We start from the raw sequence: 27,997 nt of genomic DNA, 5'->3' as shown, positions 1-27,997 counted from the left end.
TTGTGAACCTGAAGCTCATTCTTACCATGACATTGACCCTCACCCTCACCCTCAAACTGTCTATGACTCCCTCCTTGACACAAAGCTTTGTTCTGATCATGATCAGTGCCCTAACCTTGACCAGAGCCTGACATTGAGCCTGAATTCTGCCATGATCCATGTCCTGAAACTGGCTCTGACACTGTGTAGTCAACTTCACAGTGACCCTCACCATTACCATGATCTTGATCCTAACCTTGAACTTTACTGTAACATTCATTCTGACTCTCCATTTGGCCTCCAGGTCTATTTCATGAACAGGGTAAGTGTGAGAGTAAATATGAGAGTCAGGATAAGTGTGAGTATCAGGGACAGAGTCAGTGTGTCAGAATCAGAGTTAGAGTCGGGGTGGGGTAGGGATAGGGCTAACATTCAGATGCTGTACTGTGTGAGTGTGATGATTAGTGTCTAACTCTGGCTTAGTGTTAGGCTCAGTTGAGGGTCAGAGTCACATTTACAGTTAGTGTGAATGTATATGTCAGTCCTGTTGAGGGTCAGGGTCATGATGAGAGTTAGCATAAGGGTTATCAAAGAGTGAGATGAGAAACCCTGGCTGGTGTGGCTCAGTGGAATAAGTGCCAGCCTGTGAACCGAAAGGTCACTGGTTCAACTTCCCATCAGAGTACATGTTGTGGCCCTGGTCCCTGGTTTGGCATGCATGAGTGGCAATGGATCAATGTTTCTTTCCCTCTGTATCTCCTTCCTGTCCCCTCTCTTTAAAAATAAATAAAATCCACTTTTTAAAAGAGTAAGATGAGAATTAGGGAAAGAATGAGGTATAGGGTAATAGATCAGAAAAAGTGTGAGAATGAGGATGAAATTCAAGGTCAAAATCAATCAGTCAGCAGACTCATTGTAAAAAGAGCGTTAGTGTCATAGTAATGGTGATGCTCTGGTTTAGCTCCAGGGTTAGCAACACAGAAAAAGATCAGGGTGAAAATCAGGGACATGGCTTAAGACAGGTAAAAGGTCAACAAGCTAAAAGTGAGAGTCAGAATCAAGAGCAGGGTCAGGGACATGGGAGGGTCATAATAAACTTGAGTCTGTGGATAGGTAAAGAATAGAGTCTAGATGAAGATGAAGGTCAGGTGAGTTTTAGGATCACCTACTAATCTTTTTTTTAGATTTTATTTATTTATCTTTAGAAGGGAAGAGAAGAGGAGAGGAAGAGAAATATCTATGTATGATTGCCTCTTGTGAGTCTCCTACTGGGAACTGGCCTGCAATCCAGGCATGTGCCCTCACTGGGAATGAAACCTTGATCCTTCAGTTTGCAGGCCCGTGCTCAGTCCGCTGAGCTACACCAGCCAGGGCTCTCTACTATTCTTAAACCAATCATCTGCTTTTTGGTTCTGTTGTCTACTGTAACAGAACATATAATACTATTAAATTTTTTTGATGTAACTTTCAAAACTCATGTAACCAAGCATCAGAGAAATTAAGGATTGATTGTAGCAGAAATTTTTGAGCCAAGTTTAGTGAAGTCACTGAAATTTTATGTAAAAATTGATGAATGCACATTTATGTACATGATTCTTCTTTTTAAAAGAAAAATTTTTATTTAGTTTTAGAGAGAGGGGAAGGGAGGGAGAAAGAGAGGGAAAGAAACATCCATGTGTGTGGTTGCCTCTCTTGTGCCCTCTACTGGGGACCTGGCCCACAACCCAGGCATGTGCCCTGACTGGGAATCAAACCAGCAACCCTTTGGTTTGCAGACCAGCACTCAGTCCACTGAGCCACACCAGCCAGGTACATTTTTCTTTTAAAAGTGATTTTAAAATTCATTTAATTGTCATGAAAGGGGTCTATACATTCAAATCAGGTAAGAACAACTAAAATACATTATTTAAAAAAATATTGCCCAATTATCTTAAGGAGGGTTTTTTTTTGCTCATATAATCTTTGGAATATTCAGATATGAATCAGTGCATACACTAATAGTCTCATTGGTGTCTAGATTGCTATAGCAGCTGATTTTTATTAACCACCAGTACTGCTTAGCTAATAACAATGTTACCAATTTACTTCACAGCCTCCCTTTGTTGTTTATAGATTTTGTCCAGTCATACAAGATAGTCTATTACATTTCTAGCATTCATCCATTAATGTTTTGAACAATTGTTCATAGTTTTGAACAATTTTGAGCGCTGCTGAATACCATACAAAATGTTCCATGAATCTAAATGAAGACAAGATCTACTACTAGAAAAGTAACCAGGGGCCATAACTCTGAAAACATATGTGCCAATCTGAGGTTTTTGAAATTTATTTGTAGAAATAAGAAAGTATTGGAGGATTTTTAGCTGGGAAATGACACACTGAATTCCAATTTTTCATGGATCATTCTGGCAGTAGGATGAAAGAAAAATTCAAGGGAGAAAATGTCAAGGACAAAAGAATAAGTAAGAAATGAAGAAAACCTGCTTTACCTGGTGGAGACAGGAATCTAAAACAGTGGACTGGTTTTAGAAATACTTATAAAGTATAATTCACAGTACAGAAATCCACTTAGTCATAAATTGACATAAAGAAGATAAAAAACACTTTTGGGGAAAAATGACTAAGATTACTGTTTAGGGTTTTGGTTTTGTTTTTGATTTTATAGCCAGTTTTGACATGTACAGCAGACAGATGAAGATGCAGATTCTGTGCCTGGTGAAGCAGTTTGGGATTAAAACTGAATAATGGAAAATCATTACTTATGTAGAAGACTAAATCATACAAATAGATGAAGTTATGAGACCTCTCAGAGTGAAAAGAGTAATAGGTTAAGATCTGAGCCTTGAGCTGTATATCTTCTTACAGTTTCAAGAGTGGACACATGAAGAGGATTTCTTAAAAGAGATGGAAAAAAATGGTCAGAATAGTTTGGGGAGAAACCAGATGATATAGTGTTATGAAGGCAAGGAAAAGAGTTAAAGAAGGTAAAGTTCATCAATCTCAGGTGATGTAAAGATGTCGGAGAAGAATAGAAAAACATATGCTTTTTAATATGGCATTTTATGAATTGTTTATTAATCAATAAGACAACCTCCACAAATCTGCCTGCCTCTTTCAACAGACTTGACCAATTACATTAAAAAATAATTTGTTCATTTTATGGATATCATACAATTGTCATTTTATGTAAGGAGTCAAAGCAGTATACATATTGATTTCTCAGATTATTTACTCTGATAGTTTGAAAGCCAAATATGAATGTTATGAATTCATTCAAGGAGAGACTGTGTATGATAATACATCGTCATTTTTCATGGATGTGTTTTCACTGGGCAACATGGAAAGAGGGAAGCCTCTGCACACCAACACGAGGCAGTCATTGGATGAGGGTTGTCATAGGGAATGGGCATAATCTGAGAGAAGGCAGCTGCTCTGGTTAAGGAAAGTCAGGGGGAGAGACTGGGCTGTGCGTCAGCAGGTAACGCTCCCGCAGCAAGACGGGAGGGGAGGCGGCGGAGGAGAGTGTCTCAGTCCTGCAGGGGGTGGTGCTCTGGGCAGCGCCACTACATGTTCTACAGCCATTCCTGTAAAATAAACTTACAGAACCTCGCATATAGTATAGACTTAAGAAGTGCTAACTGATCTTTTTTTTAATGGGCTTGAATAAAAGACCTAAATACTTTGCCTGGCTATAAGACTGCATTGCTGAGCCTTTCCATAACTCTTCATCCTCAGCTTGTACAAGCCCTCCCCTCTCCACCTTGCATATATTGTTTCTTAAACTTGACATCATTCTAGCCCGCAAATATAAAGTGCCCTTTATCTAGAATCCACTTTCATGTCCCACACTTACAATTAATTCTCCTTAGCTCACAACTCAGAATCAAGTGTCACTCTTCAGGGAATTTTTCCCTAACCCTAAAAATATGTTCTCTTTCCTCTGCCTCATACTTTCATGATATTATGTGATTTCTCTCCATGACATTTATTATAGGTGAAACTAGACTGATATTTGGTTGATTATTTGATTAATAGCTCTTACCTTCAGTGGATCTGGAGTTTAATGAAGGCAGAAAACTTATTTGTTAATTGCCCACCATATTGTCACCAATATCCAATAATGGGGCAATAAATATTCTTTGAATAAATAAGTGAATGAATGATCCAGTACTGATAAATGTTATGAAGTAAATGAGTATTTTCTATAAAACAATAATAATTTTTATAGAATAATCAAATCATAACCCTCAGAGTTCTATTTTCTGTATTCAAAGACTCAGGTTGTATTTTACTAACCTGCAATAAAAGAGAGAGACAAAAGAGAAGACCTACAAGAGACTATACTGTATTTGCATGCAACTATAAAACTTATCTCAATCATGGGCTACTTAATTACTAGGGAATATTCATTTCATTGCTTCTTTTCTTTGTTTTCTATAATGAACCAGAAAAAGCCTGATGACTTGCACACCTAGCTACAACCTGGATCATCCTGTTGGCAGTAAATTATCCTCTTGCTAATGCATTTTATTTCTACAGATGAAAATATGTTTCTGACTAGGATGACGTATCTCCTTTTGCTCCAATTTACTGAAAAATGCTCACATTAAACTATATTTCCAATTATAATTAAACTTTAGCATTACAATTTGCCCACCACATTAAAGCTTTGTACTCACCAAAGTTAATGAGCTGGAAATACGTAGCTGCTTGGCCTGTGACGGGGATTCTTGAGGCTTTGGCTGTGCGTGCACAGCACCAGCCTGCCTCGTTCCAGGAGGGAAATATTTGTGAAGAACATGAATTGACTGCTCAGCATGGACTTTCCTGGAAAATCTGATCCTCATGCTATAATATTCTATGACATTTATTTTTTTAATATGTGTGTCTCCTACTAGACAGAAACCAGGGACCATGCGTTATTCATCAGCTCCTGTCCTAGTACCTGGCACTAATAAGGCCACACTAAATGTCTGATCAATAAATTCATAACTGAATGATACTACTTTCTCAAGGAAGATATTATATATTTTCTCTGTTCACCTATACTTTAAAAATGGATTCTGCTCTTTTACCCCTAGTCTATAGCTTTACTCAATAAATGTCGTCATAATCATTCAAAAATGTAGATAAAATCTATATATAAATTAGTCTCTCTGAGAAATATTTTCATTTTGTTGTTTGTGTGTTATGAAGACCTCTAAACCAAGACATGTAACAATAATTTTTTTCTTACATATGCTTTGTGTAAAGAATTGAAGACTGCTTAACCTCTGATCTTCGTGAGTTATCAGAGGTAGAAATCTAAGGCTAAAGTCTCCTCTGTCTTAATTCCTACTTATCTTGGGCTAATGCCATTTTATCATTATCAGAGCAATGGTATTTATTGAATATTCTCTAAGCTTCTGACTTTAATATGTAAGGGTTTCATTTTACTGACCAGCCCTTAAAGAGCTTTAATAAAGCTTATTCTTCTTAATGGGATGAGATAAGATTGCATTGGAACAGAATTGGCATACTCAGAAAGAAGGAGCAGGAAGAACAAATGATCAGAGCAAAGCAGATATGATTAATAAATATCTTCAAAAAACTATTATATTTTTCAAATTGCTTGTTATTAACAAGAATTGAACATTTATAATATTACTGAGGATCTATAAAACAAGTGATTCTAAAAAGCTCAAAATAAAATAGATTTCCTACAGACAAAGTTGTTCAGTTTTATGAGTTGGCTCTCCAAATAAGTAATCAATATGAGTGAGGAAAAGAAAAACATAACCAGTATTCAAGCTTCTAGAGCTTTTTAAAGTATGTCTAGGCATCAGGCAGATGTTTGGTGAAACAATTAGTCGGCAATACAAATGTGGGACATTAGCTGGTTTATAGATTTGGGAGATGATAGTTTCTAAATAAGAAAACTGGAGTTTTTTTCCTAAAACATCAGGAGATTCATTATTTTTTTAAAAGACCCTTTGATGGCTGTTTTTGATTGTTACCCCTAAAATGTCCTTAAACCTGTTTACTCTTTTTTCTAACATTGTTTCCCACTCATTCTATTGCTTTTTTTTTTTTTTGGCCCTTGAACAATGTCCTAAATTTTTTTATTTATTTTAATTGTTGTTCAAGTACAGTTTTCTGTCTTTTACTCCCATCCCAGCCCACTCCCCTCCAGTGCTCCCCATTCCCGCCCCCTTAGTTGTTGTCCATGTGTCCTCTATACTTGTTTCTGTAAACCCATCTTTTCCCCTGAAATTCCCTCCCCTCTCCCCCCTATTTTGTTGCTTTAATAAATGTGCTGAGCTGAACATTCACACTTAGACCTCCTTGCCTCATTGGGGAATGCTACAGTGAGAGACTGGTGGAGCTGAAAATGTTCTTAATTAAAAAATATTTATCTCTGAGTTATAATTGCCTACAATGACGATATTGGTCCTTCAGAGAAGTAGTATAGGTCAGAGATAAGACTGAGGGATTTAAGAGAAATGCCAAATGCAGTAAAGTACAAGTTTATTAGTTATAACATGGATTGTAATAGCAAGTGATTGGAAATAATCTAAATGTCCACTGATAGTGGATTGGTTGACAAATTATGATATCTCCATGTAAAAGAAGAGTAGGTAGCCATGAAAAAGGTAGCTCTTTTAAGATGATATTGAAAATTAGTAACTTTCAAAAATGCAAATCATAAAGGAGGGTTTGCATTTTTAAAAACAGGAGTATATATATACATAGATATACATTTCCTCTTATTTGAGCTTATAATTCTTCTTTTAGGACATATCAGAAACTACCAACATTGCATGCTGATGTTTGAAATTTGAACAATGCCATTATAAATTGTTTTTTAAAAATAAGCTAGTACAGCTTCAAAACACAAGTTAAATTATAAATGAAAGGATGTGGATACCAGTTTTTCATGGGTTTGAAGTTTGGTTCCCATTACTTGCAGGCTGTGCAAATCTGAATGATTTCTCTTAACTCTGTGGATCAGAATCCTTGTTTACAAAATGGGGTTAAAATAATACCTAATCCCCATCCTTTGGGAAGGATTAAATGACGTCATGCATGGCAAACATTTTCTGACACGTACTACCAGTCAGGAGATGACATCATTACTGTTATTATTAAACCATAACACCTCATTGGACTCATTTGCCTGGTTTAAATCATCATTTCCCTCTCAGAAGTGACCCAGCATTCTGACTGGGGAATGTAAAGAATTTTCCACTTCCTACCAGCCAAGAATTAGAAGAAAAATAGAAAATAAAGAAATAAATACTTGTGTTAAATTTCAAAGTCTATTTCTTTGAAAAAGTTTTCTTGTGGTTTCTTAGTTACGTACTAACTGAAATGAAATTTCTCACTCTACGAATTTGCAATCCTGAAGGCGTCAAATGACCTCCTACTTGCTAAATGTAATTACTTTCTCTGTTTTCTTTCTCTCCAGCCCCCATGTCTTAAAATTTTTATTCTCATTCTCTAAATTCCAGCAAGTCACCATGTTTAAAGGAATCAGACATAAGTGATATGGAATCCTCGCTCTGCTACGTGAAGATGTTTGATGCTTTAGATTCTCAAGCTAACTAGTCATCAAGTTTCTTATAGATAGTTACGTACTCTGCTAATATTTTGGGGTATCAAATTAGGCTTTTAGCGTCAAAAAGCCTGGCTTACATTAAATATTCCATTTCTTTTCCATGAACCATTCTAATTTTCACTAAGTGTGTAATTACTTTTGTTTTTACTTTGGTTTTCTTTGCTGGTTCTTTATCATTCTGTACATGCCACTGTTTCTACAAATCTTAGCCAAAGTCAGACATTCTCAAGGTTAACTGCTGGCTGGTCTATTCCAATTATAAACAAATGGGAAAAGTAGACCAGCCAGGAGTTAACCTCATGATACTGTTGATTATATTTGTACATTCATTTGCTCCATAGTCCAATCAATGCTTCTTGGAGATACAATCATTGTCTTATCAACTTGTTTTCTTCAGGGCTGAGCATTTTACCTCTCAGATGGCAGCCATCCAGAAAGATTTGTTGATTGCTCATTGTAAGCAGCTGGATCTGAAAACCACCTTTCTATGGGAATTTGATACTTCTCCTCAAAATATACATAGAGAATGTCTGGCCTAAACAAGGAATATTTATTTTCTCTTAATTTGTGATTTATATTAAAAATTCATAGAGGAATAACCATTAAACATTTTATGAAGATATCTTTATTGAATAGAATCTAATGACATAATATGAGGTCTGTCCTAGACAAAAGTGGAATCGTCAACTTTGTTTCAGTTATTTCTTGCAGCACAACAAACTGCCTACATTAGTTCAGATATTCCAGGAAGCAGATATGAAGATGGGATGAGATGAGTGAGATATTTCTTGGGAGAAACATCTATGAAGCTTAAACAGAAAGAAAGCTAAGTAGAGGGAAGGAAGGAGAGTTGGGTAAAAGAAATTTTAGATCATAGTAAGTTTCTGAGATGTTTCTGCCAGGCCGAGAAGGGATCCTCAAGGTAAAAACTACAATATTTCCATGCCTCATAGGAATGGGTCTGGAATCTAGCAGCTGTGGCTTCAGCACTGACCAAGGGCGGATCCAGAGGGAAAGCAGCGGAGGCTCCAGTAATTAGGCTTCCTGCAGGTTTTCTTATGGGTTAGGCCAGGAGCAGGCATAGCATCAGTTCAGCTGAAGACCAAAACATGTCTCAGTGCCCAACCCAACTTCAAGGGGAGTGTAGTTGACTTTCACACATAGATGGAGAAGCAATACTGAATTATGGCCATTATTAACCTATTACTCTTGGCCCGGAAGCTGACTACTCTTACTTAAACTTCTCTTGCTTTGAAAGGCCAAGCTTTCTGCTCCTCCAATCCCTTCCCCTTTATGGTTCTGGATTATATTGCCTGAGAAAGAGATTTACATGAGATTTGGGAAATGGAAGTGACGTAGCAACCCTTACTGTCTGAGAATCTCTATTATTAAGTGCAGTGACAAAAAGGATGCACTGGTGGTAAAAGATTCCAGCTACTCTCCATTCTCTTCCACTCCAGGTTCGGCTTCCACCCACTGATCATGCTGACCAACAGCTGTGTGACATCCATGGCAAGACCATGGCCTGAAGACCCAGTAGTTTGAAGAGGCAATAGTTTCCCATAGACTTTCCAGCAGCTCACCCTTCGAAGTTCCACCTCAGTGACTTTACTTGTTGGCTTATCAGGTTAACTGGTAGGTGTCTCTTTCTATCCTCTTACTCCCATTTTAAGACCTGCCTTTTCCCAGTTACTCCTCCAATTATGTAAAGTCTGAGTTAGATAATTAATTCCTTATCACATAACTCCTAGGAGTTTGGCTTTCCTGATTAATCTCTGACAGACAGGTGAAGATAACTTTCTCCCTTACAAAACTTTTAAGTTTATTTTTCAGTATAACATGCAATATTTAGAATGGTATGAAAAAGAATTCCAGATCATTATCATTGATTTCATTTCTATTGCATCACAATTTCTGGAATCAATTATTTTTAGAGAAAATTAAATAATATGAAAAAGTCATATAGACCAAAGTATTTATTGACTACAATATTTCTGTAGAAATTTATGCAGTATACTGTGGAGAGAACCATAAGATCAATTGAAGAAATGATCTCTAACTGAGCAAAAGTCATTTGACTAACTTTGAAGACTGTTCAGGTACTAACTACAGAATCTGTATGGTTTAACACAAATAATTTGTTTTTGATCTCCCTCTGTGTCCAGCTTAGGTTACTTAAGAGATTTTTGCCTGTAATGTGCCTTGGGGGTCAGGCCCACAGAGATTCCTTGATTTTGTAACTGTGCTTTTCTGGGACATGCTGCCTTCTAGTGGAAGATACATGTGAGAGATTGATCTCCAACTGTCCTATGCTTTTTTCAGAAATGACATATGTCACTTATTGTATAGCTCATTATCCGAAATTAGTTACATGGCTCTATTTAACTGCAGTGAGGCTGGTAAAAGTAAGGTAAAAGATGGACTGTTTGATGACGAACATTCATTCTGTTGCTGAGAATGAACAAACAGTAAATCCTGCAAGACACTAAAATATAAGGGAGTAAAAGGCAGAAAACTGTACTTGAAAAATGATTAAATAAAAAACTAATATATATATTAAAGCAAGTGCCATAAATTGAGAATAAAGTGAATTTTGGGAAGATCCAGATGAATGGAATGACTTTGAATTAGTTGGTCAATATGGTTAGAAGCCTTCTTCAAAATAAGGAATATTGAGGCCTGTTGCAAAGGATATGTTGAGCATAGATGAGTGGTAATAGATGTGTTAGACTTCCTGGTAAAAGAAGAAAGTTAGAGATTGATGTTTAATTGCTGACAATTGTGTTGTAAATTAAGAGCCCATAGGGAAAGAATCTCATGAGGATAAAAAATTGAAAAAATGTCCCTAAATGTAGTGACCTAATGGAGAATTAAGACACAATGTTTGATGAGAAGAGCATCAAAAGTATATATTAGGAAGTTGGCTCTGCAAGTTTAACTTTCCCTGTTGATTTTAGAGTGTGTATACTTTTCAAAAATATTTTTTAAAAAGATTTTAGAGACTGCAGGTCAAGATGGAGGCGTAGCTCATCTACTTGCACAGCCGCAGCAAAATTATAGCTAAATTACAGAACAAATATCACTTAGAACAATCAGGAAACTGATCTGTATAGAAGTCTGACAACTAAGGAATTAAAGAAACCATATTCATTCAGGTATGTAGAAGGGTCAGAGGGGTGGAGATGCAGAGATGTGGAATTGACAGGCCCCAAACCCATATGTGGTGGCTATAAAATGAAGGGACATTTTAAGGGTGAGGAAATCTGGACCCATACCAGACCACCCAGCTCAAGGTTCAAGTGCCAGAAATATAAGTCCCCATAACTTCTGGCTGTACAGAATAGTTGGGGTTGGGTCAGTAGAAGAAACTATGAGATTTTTAGGTATCTTCTTAAATTACTCAGACTTACTCCCTCTGAGCTCTAATACCCAGGCAGTACCTTGAAGGTTGCCAGTTGCATATGGGAGAAACTGAAGTGTTTGGCATCAGGACAAGAGCTGGGGGCAGCTTCTTCCCAGACAGAACTGCAGACAGTGCTATTGTTCCTTTCTGAGTCCTCTATCACACAGAGCTACAGTGCAGAGGGGCCATATCTGAGTTACTATCAACCTGGCTCATACTGTAAGTCCCACCCTGACAATTACCTAATGCTCTGCCCCATCCAACCCATGCTGGTAACAGTGGCTTTTCCATAGGAATGGCTGAGTGAAGTCCAGGTTTCAGACCTTAGATATGCTCAAACCAGCAACTGCTGAACCCAGTTCCCCCTCCCTGCCCCCATTGTACCTCACTGAGTGGCTCCAGCCTGCCACTAACAGCAGCCATCAGCAGATTGCTTTATAGCTTACACCAAGGGGCCCTAGACAGAGCATAGGTGGAGGCTAACATTGGCCTGTACCACCTGAAAAACTCCAGAGCCTGTGTAGCCACAGACAGTTACAGACCATGTCTGGGCACCTTCACAAACCTCAGAGGAAGGTGGTTGTTGGGCAGGAGTCACAAGTAGCCCTATTAGCTGACTAGACTAAGTAAATCCCTCTCATTGACTTGCTGCCAGCAATCAACATTAAACTACAAGAGGAGGGAGTAAGCCTACACAAAGGGCACACCTCAAGTATCCAGCGTGGGAGATAGAGGAAACTGTATCACTGGACCCCACAGGACACCTACTATATTAGGCCACACTCCCAAGACACAGAGTCATAGCTTCTCTACCTAATACTTAGAAACAAACACAGGGAGGCTGCCAAAATGAGGAGACACAGAAATATGGCCCAAATGAAAGAATAGAACAAAAGTCCAGGAAAAAAAAGAACAACAACAACATGGAGATAAGCAATCTGTCAGATGCAGAGTTCAAAACACTGGCTACAATGATGCTCAAGGAACTCAGTGGGTACCTCGACAGCATAAAAATTATCCAACCAGAAATAAAGGAGACATGAATTGAAATAAAGAACAATTGATAAGAAATCAACAGCAGAGTGGATAAAGCCTAGAATCGAGTCAATGATTTGGAACATAAGGAAAAAGAGTTATCCAATTAGTACAGCAAGAAAAAAGAAGAATTAAAAAATTGAGGATAGTGTAAGCAGCCTCTGGGACAACTTCAAGCATTTCAACATTTGCATCATAGGCATGCCAGAAGGGAAAGAGAAAGAACAAAAAATTGGAAGTCTATCTGAAAAATAATAAAAGAAAACTTCCCTAATTTCATAAAGAAAATGGGCATAAAATTACAGGAAGCAGAGAGAGTCCCAAACAAGATAGAGATAAAGAGGATCTCATCAAGACACATCATAATTAAAATGTCAAAGATTAAAGATAAAGAACTTTAAAAGCAGCAAGAGAAAAACAGATAATTATCTACAAAGGAGTTTCCATAAGACTATCAGCTTATTTCTCAACCCATACTTTGAAGGTTAGAAAGGATTGGCAAGAATTATTCAGAGCAATGAAAAGCGAGGACCCACAACCTAGGTTATTCTACCCAGCAAAACTATTACTTAAAATAGAGGGTCAGATAAAGTGCTTCCCTGACAAGGCAAAGCTAAAGGAGTTCATCATCACCAAACTATTATTATATGAAATGTTAAAGAGACTTATTTAAGAAAAAGAAGATTGAAACCATGAACAATAAAATGGCAAAAAATTACAAATCTAACAACAATTGACTCTAAAAAACAAACTAAGCAAACAAGCAGAACAGGAACAGAATAATAAATATAAAAATCATTTGGAGGATTATCAGTTGGGAGGATAAAGGGGGCATGGGGAAAATGTGAAGAGATTAAAAAGCACAAATTGGTAGTTACAGAACAGGCAAGGGGATGTTAAGGGAATATAGAATATGAAGTTGTTAAAGAACTTATATGAACCATGGATATGAACAAAGAAGTGAGGATTGCTGGAAGGGGTTGGAGTGCTTGATGGAAGGGAGAAAAGAGGGAAAAATTGGGACAACTGTAATAGCATAATCAATAAAAAACTTAAAAAATAAATACAATACCAAGTTGCCCATCATAAAAGCAAAACTCTTTGAAGTTGCTGCTATTATCTAATTCATCTCTATGTCTTAATATAAAGGTGTGTTTCTCCCTTTACCTTTGAGTGAAACCACAGAAAAATCAAACAACAGCAAGAAAAAGAGTTTAGTTTAACAGCCATATGATGAGTAGATTAGAAACAATGTTGAAGTCATGGGTAGAAACAATGTTGAAGTCAAGAGAAATGTCCTTACTGGGTTTTAAAAGTTCATAACTGATACCAAAAAAAATTGTTTCTTCTTGAAACAAACTATGAAGATGTCTATTGGGTTTTATAGTCTATGTTCCTAGGCAAACACCTCCTCACACGAAAGTGATATTGATGTAGCTGGTCTCAGTTTTCAGTCCCAAAAGTGGAGCTATGTTGATGCAGATTGTTTCAGGTCTCATAAGGAAAGCTTGTAAAGAGAAATATAAGATTAAGCTGTGAATTAACTACAGAGGTACTACATAAGGAATCTAAGTTGACTTCAAAACTGAGAAAACCTAAACTCAGGAGAAAATGCCTTATTATAAGGTTCTATGATCCTTATTGCTAATATAAATGACCTAGGAAAATAATATGGCATGGTGGTTATGGAATAGCAAGTCAAAAATTTAGTATTCGGTGTTAAATAATTGGCAGTTAAAATTCCATGAATGAATAAACATATAAGAAAATTAATGAGTGAAAATAGTGGAAGAGTAGAGACAGTTTGGGAATCAGCTCAGGGGATGATAGTAGCGAATAATCAATAAAGAGAAATAAACTAATGTCAGAAAGAGAAAGAAGGATGAAATTACTATTAAGGAAACGATGCATGATAAGTAGATGTACAGTATAAAATTAAAAAGTTTAATGTACAACTATAATCTAGACTGATAGTTTAACTTCATAATTAGAACTGAAATCAAGTTGTGACTTAGGTAACATCTTACAACTAGTTTCCTGCAGAGCTATAGGATTTAAAACAGATCTTCCTAATTCTTGGTTGGCCTTCATAACATGTGGGCTGGCCATTGGCCTTTCATACAAATGAGACATCAACATGTATAAACACTTAGAAAAGAGGGACAGCTTTGCCCTTGGAGAAAGTTGCTCATGACTATCAACCTAACATTTACAATTAAGTTATGACAAAACATATTTGATAGTGTATCCATGAAGCATGGGATTGCTGAGGAGAGGGAGAGGCAGCAAAGACCATCTATTTGCTTGGAGAGTGTTGGGGTGGATATTAAGAGACATTTGTACTTAAGACATCTGAGCTGAATTGAGCCTTAAACTTTCAAAAAATAATTACTGTTTGTACTTCATATTTTTAGAACTTTCCAGTTTTATTTCTTCCCATTTTTTCTTGCAGCCTAGCCTGTCACAAAATTCAACTTTAAAAAGGTCAAAACTATTAAAAATCCAAAGTGTTTGAGATATTTTCCTGTTCATTCTTTAAACATTCTGCCTTAATTTTGATAGTAAATTGGAAACCAACTTCAACTTTAAATACCCAGCTCTGATTGAACGCAACCATCCATGCAACTGTGGCTAGCTGACTATCAGACCTCCTTTATTAGGTCATGTCATTACTCATTTGGGGAGATTTCAGAGCTGATTTAAACAATAGTACCCAGTCTACCAGTGGGAGAACAATAGGGCTTTTAGCTGTGCTATCAGTAGAGTAAGTAGGAAGCAGTCCTTTTAACAGTTTCTCTATTGGTGTTAAAAATTTCTTTGAGCTCATGTGCCTGATTCTTATTGTAATTAGAAAGGTTCACCTTCTCTTGCCCTAAAATCTATTTTACTAGTAGGTGGGGATATGCTCAACAGGTAGGCATAACAACAGGTTGGTATAATAACACACAGGTATACACCCAACAAGCTTGTTGCTCTCTGTCGTTAACACCATAACACTGGTTCTCAAACAGAAAAATCCCAAGCCCTCTATTTATGAGCCTCTGTCCTTAAATAAGTCTTTTGGGCTTCATTTTGTTCAGTCTTAAAGTTGAGTTAATAATAGATGTTGTCATGTGATCTTACATTGAACATTGCCTGAGACAACCCTTATGAAGTACCTAACATACTGTTTTAGATTACTTAGTAACTTGATCAGAGCTTCAAAGCTAATAAATGGTAGAGTTGGACATAAACTTGGTTCTATATCTTTCCTTCACCGTAAACGGCACAACCATAAAAGTATGTAGTTATCATCACCATTATTGTTGTGTTGAGGAAAATCTGCTAGTTCCTGTGGACAAATATTATTGGACCATTTTACTCTGTTTTCTACTGCCTTAGAGAGAGGACATTCATAAATGACAAATGCCATTCACCAGCCCATAGTATGTGCCAAATGAGCAGTAAATATTAGGAACTTGGTGAAAAAGGTAAAGGAATTAAGGAAAAAAACCCTAATAGACACAGACAACAATATAGTGATCACCAGAGGGAAGAGGTGATGTGCAGAGAGGTAGAGGGAGATAAAAGGGGGATCCATGGTGTTGAAGGAGGCTTAGCATTGGGTGGTGAGAACACAGTATAATATACATGTGATGTAGTATGGAATTGTGTCCTTGAAACCTATATAATTTTATTAATCAACAGCTCCCCAATAAATTCAATAAAAATTTAAAAAATTGTATTGAAAGACAGATGACTTAAGGCTGATGAAAACAGGCAAACATCATGAAGAGGGGACTTGAGCTAGACTGCGAGGGACAGTCAGTGTGGGTAGAAAAAATGAAAAAGAAAGGCTATTCCACACAGGAATTAAATGAAGAAAGTCATAGAGGCTGATATGGAAGGGGGATAATCGGATTTATAGAGTAATAATAAGAAACACATCTGGAGAGGGAAGCAGTGATGAAGCACCTTGGATGCCAAGCTACAGGTTGGACTTTCCATGGACAATAGTAAATTAATCAATCAAAGGATTAGGACCTCTGCTTATATGTTTTATCTTCTGTTCAAATTTGCTTAAAAATATCATCCAAAATTACACCATGTTTTTCAGAAACATTGCCCAAAATCTCATTAATTAGATGAGATTGCCCAAAATCTTATCAAGTAGAGAATCTGGGTTTTATAGTTTAGTGGAATCTATCTCTTCCATTTTTTACTATTATTAATTAATTAATTAATTAATCTTTAGAGGGGAAGGGAAGGAGAGAGAAATATCAAATTTTTTTTCACATTTTTTATAATGAGAGCAGACATCAAAATGAAGATTTGAAATTCTTGAAAACATTAAACAACAACAAAGCATATAAACAAAAAGACTTCTGACCAAAAAATTATGAGAGAAACAAAACCTTATTTATAGAATAATTAGACAATTATATCTAATGTTATTCTTAATATTATTATGAAGATAAGGCTACATCAAATCTAAAGTCTGAAAATACACTACTGTTTTCATAGCTACAGAGGACACTATCTTATTGATGTTGAAATTCTGCAGTCTGTGGGAAGGAGTTGTGGGCTTTCCTCTCTTAGTTTTCTATGAAGCTTGTCTTTGTTGACATGGTAGGTGATTCATAAAACTAATCATAGGCATTCACGTTTCCAAACAAAATCAAATTCTACTTCTAAACCTACACACTCATACCTGTGCACCATGTTCTATCATTCTTGCCTAGAATTCTCAATTTTAACAAATAGGACAATCATCTGGATTTTAAAACAGTTTGGTAAATGTTTATAGAAACATAATCTAGCTCAGTAGTTAAAGATTACCAACATTTCTATTTGTAAATCTCTATTTTTAGAGGGTCATCAGTTATGTAAAAACACTGTTATAGTTTAGAATTTGGTCATGGCTACATATCTTTTAATATCTCTTTAAAACAAGCTGTTGTGACTACTTCGTTTTAGAAAAGCTGGGTTAAAATGAAATTGCCAGTTTTATACTTACTCTCCCACAGCCATAAAAATGACTCCATTATGTGAGTAAAACTGTTTCAGGTCATTACACTCTTATGTGGAGGGAGATATATTTAGCAGCATAACAAGAATCTGACATTTTAAATGTAGTAACACTTTGAAAGTAATTCTGAAAAGTAACCTGTTGGCGATTGAGTACTAAATATACATATAATAGGGAGAGTTTAAACAAAGGTTATTTTGTTTTAGATGTAGAGAATATATTTTTACAATCTTAGACTCAGACCCTCTTTTGGAATTTACCATAGATATCCATACTTGGATATAGCTTTTAATATCATTTGAGTCTCAGAGAGCAAACATTTTTTTGTTGTCAAAGGAGAAATGATACTATTGAAAATATGATAACACAGTAGTTTATCAATAAATTACAGATATTTGGTAATTTAAATTTTCTCAGTAAGAATTACTGATATCAATCATTTACATTTGCCAAAGCTTAATAGCTTTTAAATCACTTTGTAAGAACATTATGGCACTTTATTCTCAGGGTGATAAGGGAGGGAGGAGAAATCTTTTCTCTATTTTACAGCAAGTAACAATAAAAGCTTACAATTTGTACTTTCTTTGATTCAGTTATTCTCACCTCCCCCAGTAGTCTTTATTGTGAAATCAGGTTGCATTTTCTGAAATATATTTTCATTTCTTTATCTAGCGTCTCACTGTTTTACCCACTGCCCCCGGATTAGTTGGAGAATGAGGCTGTGATCTTCAAATAACTGTGGCACTATCGTCCTGAAGCCTAAAGTGGGAGGTACCCTGTTTACTCAGTTTCCTCTGACCTCTAATTTGTTTAAACTTGCTTTGTGGATGAATATCTAATTTCAAATACCTTTCACTTTTTCTCTTTCTTATCACATTTCTAAATTACCTGATAATACTGTGAACACAAAAACATTTGTCATTTTGAAGTTGTGGGTTTTGGGTTTTGTGTGTGTCAGTAATACTGCTGCAGTGGTTGTTATAGTAACCGATTCTCTTCAGCAGGGGAAGGAGTATGGGCATTTGACAATACTCAAGATTTAACGGAAAAGAATGTTCCTAGATTTCATATTTCATTAGTAGATGATTCCAATGCAATTGCTATCTGTTAAAGTCTCTATTTTTAAGTATAGGACAAAATAGATGCAGGTGCTATCTATTAGTTTCTGTGAATTAACCTGCATAAATAGTCCCCACCAGGTACTTTAATTTTTATATAGCTAGTCATTTAATGCATATCCATGTATGTCAGAAAAAAGTGTCCGAGTTACCCAGAAAAATGAGCAAATTTCATAAAGCTATGAAGTAGAGTTGTATCCCAGGGCTAGTCACAGCAGGTAATTTGCAAAGAACTGGATTCTCAGTGAGCACGTCCCTCTTTTGCTTCTTTTATTTAGTTTATTTATGTGTTTATTCTTTATTGCAAAAGTATTATCTTTTGGGTTGAAACAAATACTTCTTTATCCTCTTTTCATTATCATTTATCTTCCAGAAGTAGTGCCATTAATAAATCTATTTCTGTACAATTATGAGAATATCAAGATACAGGCTCATGTCCTGCTAAATTAAATTCCCACATACATATAAGAGATTTTAAAATACTTACATTTTATTATAGGGAACTGGAGTTACTTTAATTCATTTAATATTCTATGGAAGTCCTTTCATGTTAATACATGAAGATATGTCTTATGGAAGTACAAGAGTACACAGTCGGTTTTGCCAGAATTTATGTAAGTAGTGCCTGTTATGGAAGTTAGGTGCTTTCCAACTTATTGTCTGGATGGGACAGTGATGTGATGAGAGTTCTCATCTGCAGAGCAAGTAGAAGAGAAATTGCTGCATTATGAAATAGGAACATCTGATGTTTTACAAGCATTGCTGAACTGCCATCCAAAATGATGTTACAATTCACAATTCTATTAACAGTATATAAACATGCCAATTTCTTTATATCATCATTAATAACAGATATTATTTCTCTTTCAAAAATATGTTGCCAGCTTAAGAGGCAAAATATGGTATTACATGGATGTCTTTATTTGGGGGGAAATTGGAATGTTAAAATTTCATTACAAGTATTTATGATAACCCTTGAATATGTTTATCACATATCTTCTACTATACAAAATGCAATATACTGTACATTTATGTATTTAATTAATATATTAATATATAGTACACATATAATCCATATATAGTATATTATACATAATTCTATAAATATGTGGATTCAGATTTTTCCCCCAATCTGTGACATTTCTTACAACTTTTGTAGAGTACCCTTTATTAGACAAAAGATTTACATTTTTGTGCTGTTGTAACAGGGCACAGCCAGGAGAGGGGCCCCCCCAAAAAAGAATTTAAAATAGGGTTCAGACCTCAGGGTATCCAGGAAATATTAAGATGTCCTCACCCCCACCCCCAGGGGGAAGGAACAAATGGATCAGGGCCATTGAGAGCTGTTTTGCGTGGCAACAGTTTTGCAGCTAACCTCTGGAATGGTTATTTAACATATCTATAACCTTTAACTGGTTTCATAGATATGTTAAATAGCTGTGGCCATGCTTTGAGCAGGGAAGGAGGAAGTGACTTCCACCCACGAGTAACTAGGGGCAGGTCCCCTGAGTTACAGCGCCTGCATGAGAGCTTGGAATTGATTGGCTCCACGCCATGGGGCCAAACCTGCCCAGACTCATGATGGCAGCCCAGTAAACTTGCAATAATACAGGAGACCTGGCAGGTGTAACCAGTTATGGAAGGAGTTGGAAATAGGGTTGCAAAGGAGGACTGGTGCTGGGCGATTTAAACTCAGATGCAGTTGCCATTAAAAAAAGAGCCATGCAGTTTCGGCAGAGTAAGGATCCCCTCTTGGCAAGGCGAGAGAGAGAGCCACGTGGTTTTGGAAGAATGTAGACCTCTGTAGCCAGGTGAAGAAGAAAGCCACACACTTTTGGTCAGAGTGCTGACCCCTGCAGATTTGGTAGAAGAGGCCCATATGGCTTTGGGGTGCTCCTTTTGGCCACGTGGCCTGGGAAGCAGGAGAGACTTTGCCTGGAAAAAGGGTGAAAGAACTCTTGCCAGTGGAAGGTGCCACATGACTTTGGATTAATTGGAGATCCTGTCTGGACGTCAACACAGCTGACGATACCAGCGGCCTGGAAAAACGAACGCATGTTCTTTTCCTGATTTATAGTACCTGTAGTTTAGACAGGGGGAGAAGGAAGTGCTGTGGGCATCTGTAGCTATCCTAAAGTACTTTGATTTTTTTTATGGGGACATTGGGTCACTACTTTAAGTCTGTACAGCTTTAAATAAATCTTTTCTTTTCTTTTCACAAATCTCTGGCATTGAGAGATGTCTTTCCAGTTGGCAGCAGATAGAAGAGCCCAGTAGGTATTAGTGTACTGTCCTTGGGAGGGACCCCTGTTTTCTGTAGCAGTTTTTGGCATCCCTCTGTGGGCCAAATATTGCCCCCCTTTGGACCTCTGTTCTGTAACACTGTCAGATTGGTCTGATCTTTACTTGATAGCTTCTCCATTTTTATATGTTTTAAACTCAGTGTTTGACTGTGTTGTTTTAAACTTTACATCTTTAATGCAACATGAGTACATTTCCATGTATCATATGACAAATGCATATAAACGGGAAGGAGAACAAAGGAATAAGAAACAGTTGGTATAAACAGAAATCAAATGTCTAGATGCTGGAATTACAAACTTACCAATATTTACACTGACTATAAATAGACTAAACATGTCAAGTCAAAGAAAAGTTGTTCAAACTGGATTTTTAAAAAGCAAAAAAGAATAAAAAAAGAATAAACACCAGACTTCATTTTTTTCCTACAAAAAAAAACCTACATTTTAAACACAAAGACACAAACAGGATGAAAACAATTAAGAAAACTGGTGTAACTCTATTAATATTAGAAAAAGGAGCTCTCAAGAATAACTAGAAAAGAATTTTTTCATTATAAAAAAGTGTAAATTAATATGTAAACTAAATATTAATGTGTATGGCACTAAGAACAAAACATCCCTACTTATGAAACAAAAATAGAACAAGAGCAATATATTTATAAGTCCATATTAACATCAAAGACTTTATTCATTTGCAGAGCAGTTTGACAAAAAAATGATACATATGCATGATTTGAACAGTACTTTGAATTAACTTGCTATCAACCAACTTGATTTATTTGACATTTGGAGATACCTACACCCAATATGCACCCCATACATATAGGTCATTCAAAAAGATAGACCAAATCCTGGGTCAGAGTGGAAAAAAGTTAGAAATCCATAACAAGAAGATATTTAGACATTTCAAAACACGGTTATTTAAAAATGTACTCCTAAGTACTTGATAGGCCATAAAAAGTCATAAGATAAATAAGAAAATATTTTGCAATAAATGCAATGAAAACATATAAAAATATGCAGGATTTAAAGAAGCACTTAAATGAAATATGAATTTTAACTGTTTAAAGGAAACAAGACTTAAAATTAATGTCTTGTGCTTCAAGCATATGAAAAAGAATAAATTAAACCAAAATTGATGAAGAAACAAAATAATAAAAATAAGAGCACCAATAAATGCAACAAAAAACAGTAGTCAACAAACAAATAATTTCATTCTTTGAAAAGATAACCAAAATTGATAAATATTTAAGAAAATTTATCAGGAGAAAGGAGGAAATACACAATGCAGCAACATAAGTAACTAATGTGGAGACATTTTAGTTCAATCCATTTGATAACATAAATTTCCTTAAATGGCAGAAATTTTAAGAAGTTATTTAAAAATGTGACTAAATGTGGGGGCAACTTTGACCGCAAAGTCCCCCAGTCTGTCACAGATGAAAGTGACACTACCAAGACAAGATCTGCTTGGGGAGGAAAAGTAGTCCATCCCTCAAAGGGGAAGAGCCAAGCGCCTCCTGCTCAAGGGGCTTTTATTGGGTTTGTTTGCACAGGAACACAGGTAAGGATCAAACAATAGATAGCATTCAAAGGAATATGAGGGCTTATTCTCAGTCAGGGTCAGATAGCTAAAGAGGCATACAACTTTGAGGAACAAACTTCTTGCTTGGACCCTTATCATTTAAATGAGAGCATTCTAAACAAAGCAGGTTTCACAGGATTTTACATATTCTTTCTTAGGCCTGATCACCTTGGATCCTGCTCTAGCCAGCAAAGGGCTGCACCACCTTCCCCATCATAGGTTTTTAGGCTTAAGTGAATTAGAGCCAGGCAGCGCTTCTCCCAGAGGGAAATGGGGACTCGGGCTATGTCACAATAGCTGGGAGGCGAGGGTCCATCACTCCCTCTTTGTTTCGCCCCCCCTTCAGTCCTTCCATGGTGGCCTCCCAAGTGATCGTGTCTGGCCTAGGTTGCCCCTCTCTGAGGGGTCTTACCCGTCATGGACATCGACCATGCTTTGGGGGAAGGGAAAGAAGCAGAAGCAGCGTTTGCTGCCAGAGACAAGCTTTGTCTCCTGTGGCCCACATTCCGGAGGTCACTCAGCCATGGGAGGCAGTTACAATTCCTGAAACCAGGCAGGGCCATTCCCAACAACTAAATAGTCTTGTATATGTTTCAAAATTATATTCTTAATTAAGCTACTTACAAAGAGAGTTCCAAACACAATATGGTTCCAAACACAAACACTGGTGAATTTTTAAAAATAGTTAAGAAATAATACTTTCCTATACAAACTCAGAAATGGAAGACAAAGGAATACTTTGTAGTTAATGATAAGAGGCCACTATAAATCTGGTACCAAATCCAATCTAAGGTATTAAAGAAGAAAAAGCAAAAAAGGAAATTTAGCATTGTCTGAAGATTCAAGTATGATATAGAGAAAACAATTTTATTTTTACTTAGCAATGAACAGCAATCAGAAAATGAACTAAAAACTACTTAAAATAGCACCTAAAGCTTCTAGATTAATGTAATGCAACTGTGCAAAATCAATACACTAGGAACTATGAAATATTTAAAATACATCTACTTTATGACCTATCAATTCCACTCTAGGTATTTATCATAGTTATGTATCTAGAGAAAGCCTGTGTTAAAATGTTTGCAGTGGTATTATTACCATATCCATATAATAGAAAAATATGAAAAAACAGATTTCTATCAATAAATTATTATACAGTGGAATACTATGCAGCAATGTGATAAATGAATGATACATGCAATTAAAAAGGAATGAAATCCTGACATATTAAAAAACATAATTGAATTTTAGAAGTATGCTAACTGAAAGAAAATGTGTAATCTAGTCATAAGAAATTCTTCACTGTAAAACTAAATTCTGATGTTAGAGATCAGATTGGTTGCTGCTTCTGTTGGGAGGAGTGTGATGGCTACTAAAAAATGGACATTAAGGCATAAAGAAAACTTTCTGGGGTGATAGAAATCTTTTATATTTTGATCTGAACATGTCACTGTACATAAATGCCTCGATTACATATATTTTTCTTCAAAAGGCACTGTCAAAAATGTACATGAACATGATACATCAGGGGAAAATTATTTTCATTAATATATATGTGAAAGTAATTTTTATCCAAAATATATAATGAACTCATTCAAATCAATTTTTAATAGTCAACTGCATTAAAAAATGACCAAAAGAACTGAATGGATACTTGACAAAAGAAGATATAAGTCTGACCAATTATAACCAGAAAAATTCCTCCATTTCATTAGTGATCAGGGAATGCAAATTAAACTCAAAATGGGGTGCCATTATACACTCATTAGAACACTAAATCTAGAACTGAAAACATGAACATTTGTTGATCATATGGTATAACTGACCTCTTGATATTGTCGATGGGGATTAGAAAACAGCACAGCTATTCTGAAAAACCCTTTGACACTTTCTGATAAAGTTAAACTTGCATCTATCTTATTATATCGAGCAATTCTTGTTGGATATTTACCTAAGACAGATGAATGCTGACAAAGAGACTTGAACAAAACTAGTTATAGTGGTTTTATTCATAATGATCCCAAACTCAAAGCAGCCCATATGTCAACAACAGGGGAATGTAATTACAAAGCATTCTATTGTTACTAATCAACAATTTAAAAAAGAATGCACAACTGACAGAAAATCAACATGGATAAACCTCAAAAGTATAATGTTGCCTTGAGTACAAAAGAGAACTTATTCATGATTCTATTTATATGAAGATAAAAAGCAAGCAAATAGAAGTCAGAATACTAGTTGCCTATGAGTGGCAGTGTTTGAACGGGGCATGAGGAAATTTTCTGTATCACACTGGGTTGGTAGTCATGAGTACATCAGTCAGAAGTCATTGAAAGGCTAACTTAAGATCTGTGCTTTTCACTCCATGTAAAGTTTACCTGCATCAAAAATACATGTAAAAATGTATTGCTATTTTACTTATTATGTTACTTAATATTTTGGACAAAATTTATTGCTGAAAATTAAGTGATTTATCGAGCTTATAAAACATTATCCTAACCAATTTTTTACAGCATATTAACAAAAAGATGAGTGATGAGCAGGACCGATTATTCTTTCATGACTATTAAAAGTACTGAAGTGAGAAATCTGCCTCTTGAAATAGATACCAAACAAATGAAATCCTTGTTCTCATGGAAACAAATGCTGGAGCCATTGTGTTCTCTCGTAAATTGTCAGAGGGTGGGATTGGGGCTCTTGAGTAATATCAGTGGTAGTAAGTGGTATGATACTTGTTTAGTTAGAAATACCCTTCTGTAAGTATCTGTTCTCTCCCTCTTTCATCTGTGTCTGAATAGAATGTATTTTTTCCATGTCCATGTATTTCTGAGTTTTCAGATCCATTTCTTAACACCAATAATTCTACCCATTAACATTCAGTCTCATTTGCTATGGATTTTGGGCTTTGTAAGGGATTAGAAGAAGCGAGGACTTGAAGTTAATAAATGCATGTTCCAATCTTAGGTAACCCAGTTGTTAATTCTGAGATCTTAGGTAAATGAATGAGTATCCTAGCACTATAAGACCTTGTTGTTTTAATGTGCAATTATATACTGTATATGTAAATCACTTTAGTTTTGGTGGGGGCACAATAAATATTGGTTACCTTTTATATGAATATGTATAAGATACCAAATGTTCTCTCTCTTTCTTTCTTTCTTTCTTTCTTTCTTTCTTTCTTTCTTTCTTTCTTTCTTTCTTTCTTTCACCAAAATGCTAATTTTCACACCTATTCAGAACTGTGAAAAGTATAGTAGTAATATAGAATATTTTAGAAAAATGAGGAAAAGGTTCAGTTTTCTGCTGACTTGCCTCCCTCCCAGGTGGCAGCACTGTGAACACAGAGGCAGGTGATCAACTTTGTCCTTGCTAAGCTTCTAAGCTCAGTATTGTTAGAGATACCAAATGAATTATTAGACTACAAAGGCATTGGAATTAGGGTTCTTAAAATGAGCCATAAGCCATTAGATTTCACTAAGATTCTTAAGAGTTCCAGAAAACTACTTGGCTGGCTATGAGATGATAGGAACTTGGTCAGTTAAAGCCACAGAAGACACTAAGACATTTGAGACTGTGGGGCTATGGGACTCTGAATATTTTTCACCCTAAACTTGGTAGTTATACAAAAATTCTAGACCTTCGGTTTGGACACTCCATTGGGGTATTACTGCACCAGTGAGACCATGCATGGCGTGGACTTTGACTTCAAGAGCAGTGCTGGTTTGTGATGTCTTCAAAGTCCTATCCAAGACAGTGGGTATTTCCAAATGTGGTGTCATTTTTTTGCTGATGTGCAGAAGAACACTGGCTCTGTGGGAATCGTGGTGGTGATCATCCACAACGTCCTGGTGGAGCTCTCCCTCAGGGAGTGCCCCTCAGCCCTGGAGGACAGAGTGCAGAGCAGAAACAAGTCGAGCCACACACCTCGCTGCTTTATCTACATCATGGGTATGGTCCTGGAGTGGATGGACAATGGGTGGTGCAGCAGCCATCAGATCTCAAATGATTTAAGGGATCATTGATGATCCTCAAGGACTCTGTCCAGTAGAGTCCCAGAAAAGAAGCAAGATGAATACTCCATTCCTCATTGGCAACACCAAAGGAAACAATGCTTTAGAAAAGTATTTCTTGATAAAGACTTTGAACTCAATATGATCTCCTTGAAGGGCATAGGTTTATGGGAGGCAGCCAGATGTTTGTGTATAATCCTGTCAGACTGAGGATGTTTGGGAACCATCAGCCTTCATGAAAAATTTTGGAGAGGCATCAGCTGTGAATATATTCTAACCAATATATACTCTCTCTTTGAACAATGTCCAAAATTTAATGTAACTTAACAATAGTTTAAAAAACTTAGTATTTTTCTCAAAGGAACATGCTTATTATAGATTCTCCTATTTCTCCTCCTCCTCCTCCTCCTCTTCCTCTTCCTCCTCCTCCTCTCCTTGTACTCCTCCTTCTTTTCCAAAAACAGTAAAATATCCACAGGTCTGCAAAACCGATGGATCTTAACAGACATCTTAAATTTGACTTGAAGTGGAACAATTTTTAGAAATCTTCCTTTAGGTTTTCTTATGATTCCAGCTTATGTTGTCTTTGCTACTAATTTTTCTTGCTAGATCTCAGGATTCAAACCTGCCTGTGGACTTAAACATGCAAAGTTAAAGTTTCTGGAGACACACAAACATGCAGCATGGAGGGTGGGTAGGGTCCTCTGGGTGCTAACTAGTAATCCTTCCCAGAGTGACAGCAGTGGAGGCTCCTGGGTTCCACAGCTGTTAATTCAGGTTAATGCTGACCATGGGGCATTTAGGAATTCCAAACTACAGTGCACACTGCAGATCTTTTCTTTGTGCTTTTACTGTCATAATTAGATGAAAGTGACCACATGTTTATGTGGCAAGATCTGTTTTTAACACCAGAGTTTTTGTCACTATGTGTTTATGTTTCTAATAATGTGGTTTTCAGTGATACACGTAGAGATTTCAGGAATTTGTTAGAATCCTTGACCTTGTGCATTATCACGTTACATTAGGGACAGTTGTGTTTTTCCCTTCCCTCCTCCCTTTAGAAGCTGATTCACGAGATTTAGAAGTTCCTCAACTCATTTTACTTTCAGTGAGTGGAAGAGAAGATTAGCTGGATGGTTTATGCCGTTAAACTAAAAAATATCTGTTAAACTTTCTTATCATTTGTTTACTTGACTGTCCTTGTTTTAGTATTTGACCAGAGTGGTGCTGTGAGTTCTGAAGATCCTTGCTGAAGAATCTTTCCCCCTGTGATTTATCTATTGTCAGTATTTTATGTTGAATATGTGAAGGACATTAAAGTCCTAAATCAGCTAAAAAAGAAAAAAAATGAGGGTAAATGGGAAGAAATAGAAAACAAATTCCAAAAGCAGGTAACATTCACTCATCAAGTTTTCCATAAACTGAAATATTTGCAGTTGGTTGTGAACTTCATAAATATTTTAAAAATAAATAAAATTATACTGTTGAAATAAATTATTGGACTCCAGTTTAAAAAGTCAACTGGTCCTGTATGTTTATTAATCCTGAATCTCACTGAAAGGACAGAATCAAAAAATGATTATGAGAGTAAATTCATAACAGTATCAGCAAGTTGGAAAGGTGTCATCAACAAGCTTGAAGAGATAAGAACTCAGAAAGTTATAAAGCAAATACTTTAGATTGGAGAGATGAACACAAGAGCACTGAGGATTCTACAACCTCAAGGTGGAAAGTCTCTCCCCCAAAATCTAAATTTCCCTGGTAGAACCATAATGATTTCATTATCAGGGTGGGACAGGCTATCTGACAGAGAAGGTCATAATGGAAGAAATTTTCAGGTTAAATCTGTGCATATATTTCTTCAAATAAGGGAGCTGTTATTACCAAAAAGACTTGGAGAGTTGGCAATGGGGCCAAAAAAGCAGAACAGTGCCACAGATAACTTAGGCCACCAGAAGG

General features: G+C 36.2%; 1 pseudogene; it reads left to right on the top strand.

The window, feature by feature from the left end:
• The first annotated feature begins 151 nt into the window (after nucleotides 1–151).
• On the top strand, nucleotides 152–26,315 carry LOC119047903 (phosphoserine aminotransferase-like; annotated as a pseudogene).
• Nucleotides 26,316–27,997: the final 1,682 nt, after the last annotated feature.

The sequence above is a fragment of the Artibeus jamaicensis genome, unplaced genomic scaffold (genome assembly GCF_021234435.1).
Source record: "Artibeus jamaicensis isolate MK-2021 breed Jamaican fruit bat unplaced genomic scaffold, CSHL_Jam_final contig_1832, whole genome shotgun sequence".
Classification (NCBI taxonomy): domain Eukaryota; kingdom Metazoa; phylum Chordata; class Mammalia; order Chiroptera; family Phyllostomidae; genus Artibeus; species Artibeus jamaicensis.
The sequence above is the reverse complement of the archived record's forward strand: the minus strand, read 5'-3'. Positions and strand labels throughout refer to the sequence as shown.